General features: G+C 39.5%; 1 protein-coding gene across 2 annotated transcripts in view; it reads right to left on the bottom strand.

The window, feature by feature from the left end:
• Window positions 1–13267, bottom strand: part of LOC136864356 (octopamine receptor beta-2R) — a 1721356-nt gene that overhangs the window by 1291251 nt on the left and 416838 nt on the right. For both annotated transcript variants that reach the window (XM_068231021.1, XM_068231020.1), the window contains one exon: window positions 1764–1825. The gene's annotated coding sequence lies outside the window, so the exon portion shown is untranslated. Of the gene's footprint in view, window positions 1–1763; window positions 1826–13267 lie in introns of those variants that run through there.

Here is a 13267-nt window from a genome sequence, read left to right as displayed (position 1 = left end):
CTAAGTTTTTTAGTTTCTTATAGTTTATCATTCCTACTGGGGTATTTTTCCGATGTTCTTTGTTTCTTTCCTGAATGAGATTTAGTATTTCTTCGGTCATCCAGTTCTTCCTGGGTTCAAGCGTCTTTTTTCCTAGCACTTCATCTGCTGCCGTTGTAAGTGAAGCTTTGACAGCGTCCCAATCTGTTTCGTTGCAGTTGTTGTACATGATCGTATCTGTCTTTTCTTCTAATGCTACTTGTGTTAATGGATCATTTAACTTTTCTAGATTCCATTTCTTGATTCTTGGTTTCCTAAACTTCTTCAGCCTAATTAGATATTTTGCTAATACTGGGACATGGTCGCTGTCGATGCCTAAGCCAGGACAGCTATGGCATGAAGTTACCTGATTTCTATACCTTCTCTTAACTAGAATGTAGTCAATTTGGTATCTGTTATTATCTCCGAAATCCTTCCATGTGTAACGTCTTCTATTAGGCATGTCAAATACAGTGTTCATTATGATCATGTCCTGTTCTTCACAGAAGTCCATCATACGTTCTCCTCTATCATTTGTTCGTCCTAGACCGAATCTGCCAGCAACTTTTCTAGTAATATTGCTGCCAACCACAGCATTGAAGTCTCCCATTATGATTATGTTATCTTTGTCTTTGTTTAGTTTAATTATATCTTCTATTTTATGATACATTTCCTCAACTTCATCGTCGTCATGTCCAGTAGTAGGGAAGTATACCTGTATTATTACCATATCTGTTGGTTTGGCAGCTATTTTCACCATCATTATTCTATCATCAACATGATATGTGTTTAGTACGTTGTTTGCCCACTTCTTTCCTAATATTACAGCTACTCCATATTGTCCACCATTTTCATTTCCACTGTACACAATTCTGAATGGGTCACTGTGGAAATCACCTTTGTCAGGCCATCTAGTTTCACATAATCCTATGATATCTATTTTGTTTTCATCCATAATTCGTTTGAGTTCTTCTAGTCTTCCTATTTTTAGCATTGTTCTTGTATTCCATGTCCCTATTTTAATCCTTTCTCCAAACTTCTGAGGTTTTCGCTTGCTGACGACCTGGGATACCTCAGTTACTTCCCTACCGGATCTTGGCGTCCGAGTACCATAATCAGTAGTATCTAAGTTACAATTCGTACTATCCATGGTTGCTATACTAGGAAAAATAATGTGGTGGTTTCCCGTTGCCTTCCACATCGCAGTTTTACTGCCATTCAAGTCTTCTTGACCATGCCAGTAAATTTTCAGCAACAGTCCAGTAGACACCTTTAGTCCTTCACTGTGCTGATAGTGATAGTGCTGCTTCCACTACCAGGAAGAGAGACTCCTCCGCCTTTCCAGCTGTTGGGACATATCCACATCCACCCTTCAAACCATTGGTCCTCTTCACCTGTAACCCTAGGTAGGGGCCCTATAACAGGGTGCTACCATCCGGAGCCAGATGGACCCTGGTTTTTTAACGAGGTTTATACTCCTCCTGCTCCTCCTTCCTCATTACTTGCGAGATGAGGCCCCGGACTTGCAACCGGCATGGCGGAGTTAATAATAATAATAATAATAATAATAATAATAATAATAATAATAATAATAATAATAATAATAATAATAACGAATTTTAAATAGTTATTTGATATTGATAAACCAATGACGTTTGGGTTTAATCCATTGGTTAAGGGAGGCCAAGGAGTTACTCTTGTCCTCCCACTCGCCAGAACGTCATATTTAAATTGATTTTACGTACGGTCTGCTCGTATCTGGAATCTTCTACCATCTGAAGTAAAACTGCTTCCTCTTCCTCACTTCCTGCACGCAGTAAAGAAAATATACATGTAAATAGAAACCCATATGTGATGTATATAAATTGTATAAATTAAAATTGCAAGAAAGATGTGCTCAAGTACAGTTGAATGTGGGCGAATATGTATGCGTGCGCGTATGGGAGTGGTTATGAATGAGCGTGTATACAGGGGTATGAGTGAGGGTATAAATGACTGGGTCTGCTTACTCTAATATGTATAGAATAAATTAAGATAATTATTATTCTAAAAGTACAGTGTTTGGAGTGTAAATATGTAAATTCAAAGTTATCTACATAATATGTAAATATTATGTAGAATTTATGTACACATACATGTGGGGATGGAGTCACTTCGGTGTATGTGGGGCCTGAACTTTCTCCATCTGCCACCCCTAAATTGTACACGTACAATTTAAGGAAAATAAATAAAAATAAATAAATAAATAAATAAATAAATAAATAAATAAATAAATAAATAAATAAATAAATAAATAAATAAATAAATAAATAAATAAATAAATAAATTTTTATTTGCTTTACGTCGCGCCGACACAGATAGGTCTTATGGCGACGATGAGGCAGTGAGGGGCTAGGAGTGGGAAGGAAGCGGCCGTGGCCTTAATTAAGGTACAGCCCCAGCATTTGCCTGGTGTGAAAATGGGAAACCACGGAAAACCATCTTTAGGGCTGCCCACAGTGGGGCTCGAATCCACGATCTCTCGAATATTGGATACTGGCCGCACTTAAGCGACTGCAGCTATCGAGCTCGGTAAATGAATGAATAAATAAATAAATAAATAAATAAATAAATAAATAAATAAATAAATAAATAAATAAATAAATAAATAAATAAATAAATAAATAAATAAATAAATAAATAAATAAATAATAATTGGTAGTTTATACTTGGTTAAAGGGGGTTAATAATGTTGCATGATAAATTATTATAAATAAAATGTTTCAAAATGCATATGTTGTTTGAGGGGTGGGGGAGGAGGGGCGTGATTAGCTCAGTGGTTTAGCAGCTGGCTTCCCACTAGGTCGTTCCTGGGTTGAGATTTTCATGCCAAAAATTCATGCTGTGTCAGGAAGATTATCTGGCCTGAAATCCTCGGTCAAAACCAAAATGAACATGGGTTTGTTCTGGCGACCCAGAAATAACTGGGATAAGCTGAAGAAAGTCCTTTATACTTGTGTCATTTCATTGTGACAATAAACATAGACTAGCGTACGCCTGATATTTCGTGAATACTGGGTAAATATCGTTAGTGTTTTAATACGGCCCATTTCATTGGTAATATGTTCAATTACACCGTTGAAGTTCTATTTTAAGGGAAATTAGGACTGAAGTAAGAAAAGGTAATTATTGATATAATTGAATGAAATTTGGTTTGTGGTCTCCTAATGGTGAAATAAGGCCATATACCAATTTTGAAGAAAATAGCAATATAACTTTCTGAGAAATTAACACTAATAATTTAACATTTAAAAAAAATCAATAAGCATAAAAAATGCTCCAGCTGAACAGTTACTTCAAATATCACATTGAAAACTGGTGTACAGGCACTTCAAGGTATGGAAAGAATTTTAGCAGAGAGAAAGTCTGCATATGTAGTCCATGAATGTGAGGAGAAAATGTGTTTTATCTGTTTATGTTTTTCTCAAATTATGCTAAAAAAGTACCCTTTTGAAGGCTACTGTCTTTTAAAGTATCAACATTATAAAAAATTCCTTCCGTTAATATCAAGACAATACAGATGTTAACATCCCATGAAATTCTCATGGAATTTGAAACCAAATTGGTTCAGCTGGAACATTTTAAATACCTGAAAATGTATATATGAAAAAAACCACATTTTCGTAAGTAAAAGCTAGTGGATGGAGACTCAACCGGACATTTAATTGTCACGCTAGTACTTTAAAAATGACGGAAACCGAAAAATACCACCGCCAAATGATCCGCAGGCGTCCGGCGTACAATAATATGCACAAATTGAAAAAACCGATAATTTTTTCTTTTTCACCAAAAACTCAGTCCCAGCCTCCCTTAACGTAGCCTATACTTACGTTCATCAATAAAGGTGTACACTGAAATACAAATGTTAAGATGCTTTTAGGTGTTTGGGTAGGACGCGAAAATCTCCGACAGTATTTAACTTATGATTGTGTTTAATGTCTCAATTGGCAGAAAAAAGAGAAGGCTACTTGTTGCTTAAAAAAAAAAAAAAAAAAAAAAGAGGGAAACTGAAACGAAGTTTTAATGAAACAGCGCTTCAAAGTAAGGCAAAATTTGAGCTAAATATGTGACGTCATGCGCATACCCTGTTATAAGATGGCTCTGTGATGACTCGCGCGCCCATTTAGAAGTTAACTGTCGTTGTGAATAGGTCGTGGTGACTTGTATAGAACAATAAATTTAATAATGGAAAAGAAAGATGTTATTAGGTTTCGGAAAAAGAAAGAGTTGAAACGAGAAAAGTGAATGATGAAGGAATGAAACGAATGGAACGAAAGGAACAGAGAAAACACTTTACAATTAAGTAACTACTTTGAAGTAAATTTCTCACATCACATACCCTTGTACACAGAGTTATTACTCACATTCCAAGCGTATCACGTTCTACTGAACACGTTATTGTCCACATAATACTTCTTTTATTTCTAGTAAGTAAGTCTGAGATACCCTCGAAACCCTGCGGCCGGGAATTTTAACCATTGGTTAATTTCGCTGGCACGGGGGCTGGGCGTATGTGTCATCTTCATCATCATTTCATCCTCTTTACGACGCGCAGGCTGCCTACGGACGTCAAATCAAAAGACCTGCATCTGGCGAACCGAACTTGTCTTCGGACACTCCCGGCACTAAAAGCCATACGCCATTTCATTTCATTACTTTATTTTTTTTGCTATTTGCTTTACGTCGCACCGAGACAGCTAGGTATTATGGCGACGATGGGATGGGAAAGGCCTAGGAATGGGAAGGAAGCGTCCGTGGCCTTAATTAAGGTACAGCCTCAGCATTTGCCTGGTGTGAAAATGGGAAACCACGGAAAACCATCTTCAGGGCTGCCGACAGTGGGGTTCGAACCTACTATCTCATTCCATTTTAGTGTCATTTTGTTTTTAAACACATTGCGGTATGTTCGTGCAGCGAAGAGCTCGAGTACTGCTACTACAGTCTTCGTTATGCGATTACTGTGGTGAAAAATTTTTCCTCAGCACAGAACTTTCAAACATCATAAATATCGTTAGTCAATATATTAGAAAGCAAAACTTTTAAGCTCAATTACTCCATAGAATTAAATCTTTACTAACGCAGAACATTTATTATCCACATTATACCACTGGGTTGTGGGTGGACCACTGGCGATATGTGGTGGTGCAGTCACTCTCGTATTTAAATTAGGGCGAGCTCATGTCCGACGAATGTGACATCATTTCCCGCCGTCACTGGCGGTGACAAGTGTACGCAGCTGTGCGAGACCTCTAGCTGCGGGTTATTCTAACTTTTAAGTTAATAAGTATAATTATTGTGACAACTTCCCGGAAGCTCTATGACATAACCACCTCTCATTATGAAGGACGTAGTTCGTATCTCGACGAGCGTGATGGTAGCAGCACAGGGGAAGATTAGCGGAACTTACCGAAAACTTCTGATATTCTTTCTTTCACCCGCTGCCTCTGTGGATCCGTGGTAGAGTGTCGGCCTCCGGATCCCAAGATAGCGGGTTCAAACCCGGCAGAGGTAGTCGGATTTTTGAAGGGCGGAAAAAAGTCCATTCGACACTCCATGTCGTACGATGTCTGGTGAAACATTTGGTATTTACCCGACAAAATTAATTAAATCTCAGCCATAGACGCCCAAGAGAGATCCGGTTTACTCTGTCTGCCATCTAACGGACCTAGAGTAAACGTAAAAATATATAAACGGTATCGATAAGAAAGTTGAAACTTTAAGTTCACTTATACTTGGTCTCCTTGATAAACATGCACCTAAGCGTACGGCCAAAGTCTCCCGACCTCCTTCTCCATGGCTGACCGATTACATTAAACAAACGATGTCTCACCGTGACGCGTTACACCGGCTCTACAGACGCACACACTCTTCCAGTGCGCTTGAACAGTATCGGACACTTCGGAATAGAATTAAAGTAATAATTCGAAATAAGAAATTTTCTTTTTACAATCACCTGGCTGGAAATTTAAATGTGTCAAACACTTGGAAACAACTTCGTTCCATTGGAATTGGGAAAGCTTTGCCCCAGCCATGTAATCCAGACATCTCTCTGGAAAGATTGAATGCTCATTTTTCTGAAATAAAAATTAAACCGGAAATACACACAATATCACAGACTATAAAATCTCTTCTGAATCAGCCACCACCAAATAGGCCATTCTTTGAATTTCGCGAAGTCACAGAGATTGACGTGAAACGCGAGGTATTATCAATCACATCATCTGCTGTAGGACCTGATGAAATACCCATACTCATAATACAACACATCATTGACATTATTCTTCCCGCCATTACTCATATATACAACACGTGCTTCACAAGTGGCCTCTTTCCAAAAATGTGGAAAAATGCCATTAAAAATCCTGTTCCCAAAACTTCCTCACCTGTACTTATAACAGATTATCGATCTGTTTGCATACTTTCATCTCTCTCCAAGCCTCTTGAACGCATAGTACACGTGCAATTAACCGACTATTTAAATAAATACAAACTACTTGACCCTTTACAATCGGGTTTCAAAAAGGGACACAGTACGGCCACTGTCCTGCTGAAAGTTACAGACGACATGAGACGCGGTATGGACGAAAGGCAGGTGACGTTACTTACACTTCTTGATTTTAGCAGCGCTTTTGACACAGTAAATATAGATGTACTGGTTGCTAAATTGAAATCGCTTCACCTTGGACAGACAGCTCTAGAATTCTTTCTCTCATCTCTTACGGAACGAAAACAACGCGTAATTATTCAGAATAGGTCATCCTAATGGGTAATGAAATACTCAGGAGTACCACAAGGCTCTGTACTTGGACCACTTCTCTTTGTTATCTATATTAACGATATATCGACACGGCTAAGACACTGTAAATACCACTTGTATGCTGACGATCTACAGATCTATTATCATTCCAAAATTTCAGACATCAATCAAGCAATAGGTTGTATTAACTCTGACTTAAATAATATCTGTGCATACGCTCATGAAAACTGTATTTTAATTAATCCATCAAAATCTAAAGCTATTATTGTTGGGCAGAAAATCAGTGCGGCAAAAAACAAAAACATTACTCCACTAACTTTATCTGGTAAAATTATTCCGTACGAAAACTCGGTAAGAAATCTTGGTGTAATTATAAACGAGAATCTTAACTGGGGAGAGCACATTACAAATATCTGTAGAAAAGTGTATGCGTCCCTTCATCCACTAAAATATCATCAAAATATGCTGCCACTAAACATGAGAATTAGGCTTATAAATACTCTTAACCTCCCTATATTTTCCTACTGTGACGTAGTACTAATTGATGCCACGAGAGAACAACTAAACCGATTACAACGTGCTATGAACTCATGTATTAGATTTATATTTTCCTTACGATATGATGTTCATGTTACCCTTTATTATCGACAACTTTCCCTTCTAAAATTTGAACAATATAGAAACCTCCACGAGGCGGTATTAATCTTTCGAGTATTAAAAGAGAATATCCCATTCTACTTATTTTCACAACTCAATTTCCTATCCTCTTTCCACCAGCATAACACACGCTCCGGCAGTACACTTGCTATCTCTCTCAGCAGGTCAGCAGCATTTAGCATTTAGCATGTAGCTTGCGGTTTTATAGCTGTGTTGTTGTGTTTTATTTTTGCATTTATTGACAGACATTTTATTTTGTAGATGTTCCAAGTTAATTTTTTGTGCTTTAGCTAATCTATTTATTCTTGTTTGGATTCAGATTTTTTCATTTAGGTTATGTATTATTACTTCACCAAGATATTTAAATTGAGTTACTATTTTGATTTTATTACCATTTATGGTAATTTCCTTTAGTTGTGTTGGTTTTGGGGGCATAATTTACGTTTTTCAAATTATATTTTGAGGCCAATTTTATTTGCAATCTTTTGAAGTTCTGATATCTGGGTTTTTGCTTCTTTTATGCCAACTGCTAGTAATGTTAAATTGCCGGTGAAACCCAGGCAATTTCTTTTGATTTTTCGGCCAACCCTGACTTTTATTATTATTATTATTATTATTATTATTATTATTATTATTATTATTATTATTATTATTATTATTATTATTATTATTATTATTATTATTATTAAGAGGGGATGGTTGCCAGTTGTACTTCCTCTGCAAAGAATTGTCACCACCACCACCATCACCATCACATCATCATCACTTTTCAGCTTGGCCAAGCAGCTTCAGACAGTTTAGTGCCTATAACGTGTTGTGTGAAAGTGAACTGATTGATACCGTAACTCCTGTTTCCCCATCTCCACACAAACATTTGTCTGTGATTTGAAGGCCCATTTTCGATTTTAAACCACTGTCGGATCGAATAGGTTGACAGCCGAGAAGTGGGTCTCAAGGATCAGTTTACTGCCGTTTATTCACAGGTACTGCAGCACGAACAGTTTCATGAAAAATTACGAGGGCTGCTACTTCCCTCAATAGTCTGGGGGGTGGTGGATTATGATTTTAAGGGCCAGGGGCCATGTGGTTACCAGCCCACTATCATAAGTGCAGAGTCCCTGGGATCCCCCTTTTAGTTTCCCCTTACGACGGACAGGAGATACCGTGGACATGTTCTGTTTCGTCACCTACAGCAGATTGTTTCGAGACCAAATACAGAAGATGGGTTCGAGACCAAAGCCACTATTATTAGAATGGTTGACGATCGGAACATGAGTGTAGTGAATCAGATTTTAGTAGTTTCTTCTCAGATATTGCAGCTATTTCTCCCTCACCGAACTTGACACTAGCAGCTTCCTGTGAACGTCTGAAGTGTGTGTGTGGGGAGGAGGGGGATGAATTAAAATTTTCATTCCATACCCATTCTGGTTATGACAGGCCACCTAGATGGTAACGCCGTCCTTCAGGCCAGGGGTATTTGTATCGATAATGTGATTTGCGGAGAAGATGAGGTGGGTGCGGCAGTGGCCTAAAGCAGAAACCTTCTCGGCATTTATCTTAGCACAGGAGGATGGAAAACCGCGGAAAACTACTCGCAGGACAGCCAGTGGTGGGGGGTCACCCTCTCAACATCCCGAATATAGAGCTGCAAGTATAGTAAAACTATTCTCCGGGCCATCTTTTGAGCAGACTAAAACGGAAGAGAGGGTGTTGGCCAGGAGAAGACGCGAGTGAGAGGGACTGCGCCTACTGTGTTGCCACAAGGCAGGAGAGGAGCAAGGGGGTTCGCGTTTCATGTCTTCTGTCAGCACGAGTTACGGCAACGGTGTATCCAATGCGAAGCTGCCATACTTAATCAATAGATATCTTGACCACGTGGGTGCAGTTGCTATCATATGACGTCTAAAACAGCAGTGGCGGTATGGGACTCCACTAATACGTTAATGCATTCATTCCTTCAAATGTGCTCAAGTTAAAACCGGTGAGCTGTGCTGTGTTATAGTGTTGGTGTACAGCTTTCAATCTGTGCCGGTTCATTTGGCAACCAAGGCGAGTGTGACGAGGCAATACCATTAATTCCGCTTTGGTCTGTTCAAAAGGTGGCCCGCAGTACAGCCGAAGCCTACCCTACTCGGTTAGCCTGAAGGCTACTATTCCCGTCACTAAGCTGCTTCGAGACTTTAATCACCACCAAGAAACACCTGAAATCAAGCACTTTTGAGCAAGGGACATCGCCGTATTAGCCTTTTACTAACAGTACCACGAGCTCCACCCGCCCCGTTCTTTCAAATGAAGCGCCTGAAAGAATGCCCAATATAAACTTGTAACAACTAGTGCAAAAAATTTGGACTTTTCCTCACAGATGTCCCTACCAAAAACATATGCTATGCCCTCTAGTGTGAAGAGGAACGATTAAAATCCTAAAGTAACTTATAATTTTAAGGTTTACTACACTGAGTTGATTGTTCTTTGTTTTTTGGTGTGTTAAAGTTGTCAACACTTCGATCTCTTTCCGCCAACTTCAAAAGTGACCAATACGAAATTTTGTATGTGTATTGTTCCACCAATAATTTTGATATTCTACCTATTTGATCATCCAATAAAAATTGGGGATGTGTCGGGCCTTAGCCCAGAGCTCTCTGGAACCTTCCTCTCGGGTATAAAAGCTGGTACCTTTTCGAGCTACCTTGTCTTATTGATCGTCCAATTTACTGAGTGTGTGCTAATAGAGGAGGCGGCGGTGTCTCGGCCTTCATCGAGTTTTCCAACTTATTAAGGTAATGGCAGTAGCCTCTGAAAGCTAGTTGGAGGGGAAGATTTACAATCTTTAATAATGTAAATATAATCTTCTAGTGTAAATCTCAAAAGTAGCCTAGAAACTTAGCCGATATTCAGGAATAGAGAGTGTGACACCCTTTCGAGTTCCCAAGCAACTTGAATTTGAGGTGACTATGTTTTTGTAAGCGTTTTCTATCTGTAGCTTTTATAACTTAAATGTTCTCCATCTAGTCACCTCACCAGTATAGGCTTAGCCTCTCTAACTTCGGGCCCGAAGGCCAAATAGGGTTTTATCTTTTAAGTACAAGTTTCAAGGAGTGCAAGTGTCCGCCTTCGCATCATTTGGATTTTTGGGCCAGTAACTTTAACCTGTGTTTTGTTTCTGCCACAATTCAATCATTTACGTTAAGAGGTTAGACTGTTGAGAGTTGTAAAATGTAGGTTGTGCCTCGAGAGGCCTTGGAAAGTGTAAATTTTAGTAAGCAAAGATGCTCTGGTTGTAAATGTAAAAGAAGAAGGTTGCCTTGAGGAGGCAGTAAGGGTATACCCCTTTCAGACCGAGTACGCACAATTGTGCGGGTTCGTATTTTAGTTATCCCTGACCGTATTTGATGTTTTTTCGGCGCTACACCGGACTGCAGTGATTGTGCAGGACACGTGGCGTGTATTTCAATTGATTTTAGTATGCGCTTGACCGCCAGGGCGAAGGAAGAAGAGTTTAAAAAGCACAGTTGATCGGCGAGATGGCAGGAAGCAGTAGTGCCGAAAGTAAGCATTTATTTACTGCGTTTATATTAATCTAGAAGCTTTACTGAATACCGGAATATATTCAATGAAGTGTGTACTTTGGTTAGTGAACGTAAATTTTGAAGCTACACCATCGTACGTGATACAACGAGGTTTTGAATTTTGATACGCACAATTGTGTGGGTCCTGTTTTTTGGATGTTAGTTTTTATTTTGTAAAATAAACTATCAATATGTGTATTGAGGAGCATTTTAGTAAGTTCTTGACGTACAAGCAAAAATTCACACCTCCAGTTTTCTTTCAGGTCTGAAAGGGATACGGTTCGGAGTGCAGTCTCCTAGATAAATTCATAGAGCATAGAAGCTCTATTCTTGTAGTGGTGTTAGTATACTCTGTAAATGAAACTGGGAGACCTGTCTCCTTGACTATTGAGTGGATAGAGCCATAGTGCTCAAGTAACGTTTGTAAAATTCGGAGCTTTAAGCTCGTATTGTTAATTGGCAATTTTGTTGATCGAAACAGACTCTCAACGGGCAACTTAAGCGCACTCTACAGTGTGCTAGCCGCAGTGCCAAACCTGTAGCTTAGATTCTTTCCAACAGAACAAAGATGGCCTAGGCCGCCATAGCTCAATTGGTAGAGCAACCGACACGAAATCGGGAGGTTGTGGGTTCGGATCCCACTGGTGTCTCGTTGGCCATTTTTGTTCTGTACTTAACATCTCTTCAACAGGTACTAAATGTACGTAACACGACCTAATAGGTTGAGAGTCTGTTTCGATTACAATGCGGTCGTGAAAAATTCAATATCAACTTTGTTGATCTTTGTGATTTATCCTATCTTGTATCTAAGCTAACGCGCTAGTTCTGTACCAGAAATTTTGTTTCGTCGCTGAGCGACTTGTATTGTTAAAATTTAGCTTATGAAAAAACAAAAAAACAGTCAAAAGAAATAAAACTCTGATTTTAAAGCTTTTAATTAATCTTTCGATTGTCGTAGATAGACCCAGTCATGCCCGCACCTTCTTTCACCTCTGTGATCCAGAAAAACACGGTAACACTAACAACTGAAAATAAAGACTAAATAGATCCTAGATTCTCGAATTATCAGATCCGTCAGTGCACAATATAAGCACGACCGCAAAGACGAAGTGACCTCTTATCCCATGCTCGTGAAATTACTGTTCGTTAATCACATTTAATTACTTCTGTGCACACCAGTTAGTGGTCGCCGCGTCACTTTCAGTCATTCATCCTGCCTCATGGCGGGTAATTGGCTATTAACTTGAGTATTTTAAGTATAATTACATGGTATAACAGTATCCTTGGAGAAGCAAGGTCCTCCTTATTGACCCACTCTAAAGTTTCACATTACTGGATAAATATCTGCTTAGTTTAAAATTTTGTAACAACGGCCGTATTTCCGAAGAGCTTCATTTACTATAGAGAGGTATCCGTGCCCGTCGTTGCACGTAAATATCACAATGATTTTAGAGAAAAATAACAATAAATGCATATTAACAATTGAATTGGTCCGTCTCTGTGGTGTAGTGGTTAGTGTTATTAGCTGCCATCGCCATAGGCCCGGGTTCAATTCCCGCCTCTGAAAAGTGGTACGAGGGCTGAAACGGGGTCCACTCAGCCGCGGGAGGGCAACTGAGTAGAGGGGGGTTCGATTCCCTCCTCAGCCATCCTGGAAGTGGATCTCCGGGGTTTCCCACTTCTCCTCCAGGCAAATGCCGGGATGGTACCTAAACTTCAGGCCACGGCCGCTTCCTTCCCTCTTCCTTGTCTATCCCTTCCAAACTTCCCATCCCCCCACAAGGCCCCTCTTCAGTATAGCAGGTGAGGCCGCCTGGGCAAGGTACTAGTCATCCTCCCAAGTTGTATCCCCGACCCAGAGTCTGAAGCTCCAGGACACTGCCCTTGAGGCGGTAGAGGTGGGATCCCTCGCTGAGTCCGAGGGGAAAACCGACCCTGGATGGTAAACAGATTACGAACGAACGAACCAATTGAATTGGATCGTGTAGCAGAATTATATTAATAAATACGCGAATATCTGGTCTTCTGCGTTTTTCAAGTTAAAGCGATAAAATAAATTCAGTAAGATTCCCCTTCTTCTTCTTCTTCTTCTTCTTCTTATTATTATTATTGTTTCCCTTTTCTCAATTACATGAGGTCGGTGCTAATGTAGATTAAGCCCAATTTTCGGCCGGATGCCCCTCATAACGCCAAGAATACGCAGAAGTATATATTCACTATTATGTATTCC

The sequence above is a fragment of the Anabrus simplex genome, chromosome 1 (genome assembly GCF_040414725.1).
Source record: "Anabrus simplex isolate iqAnaSimp1 chromosome 1, ASM4041472v1, whole genome shotgun sequence".
In the NCBI taxonomy this organism is placed as follows: Eukaryota; Metazoa; Arthropoda; class Insecta; order Orthoptera; family Tettigoniidae; genus Anabrus; species Anabrus simplex.
The sequence above is the reverse complement of the archived record's forward strand: the minus strand, read 5'-3'. Positions and strand labels throughout refer to the sequence as shown.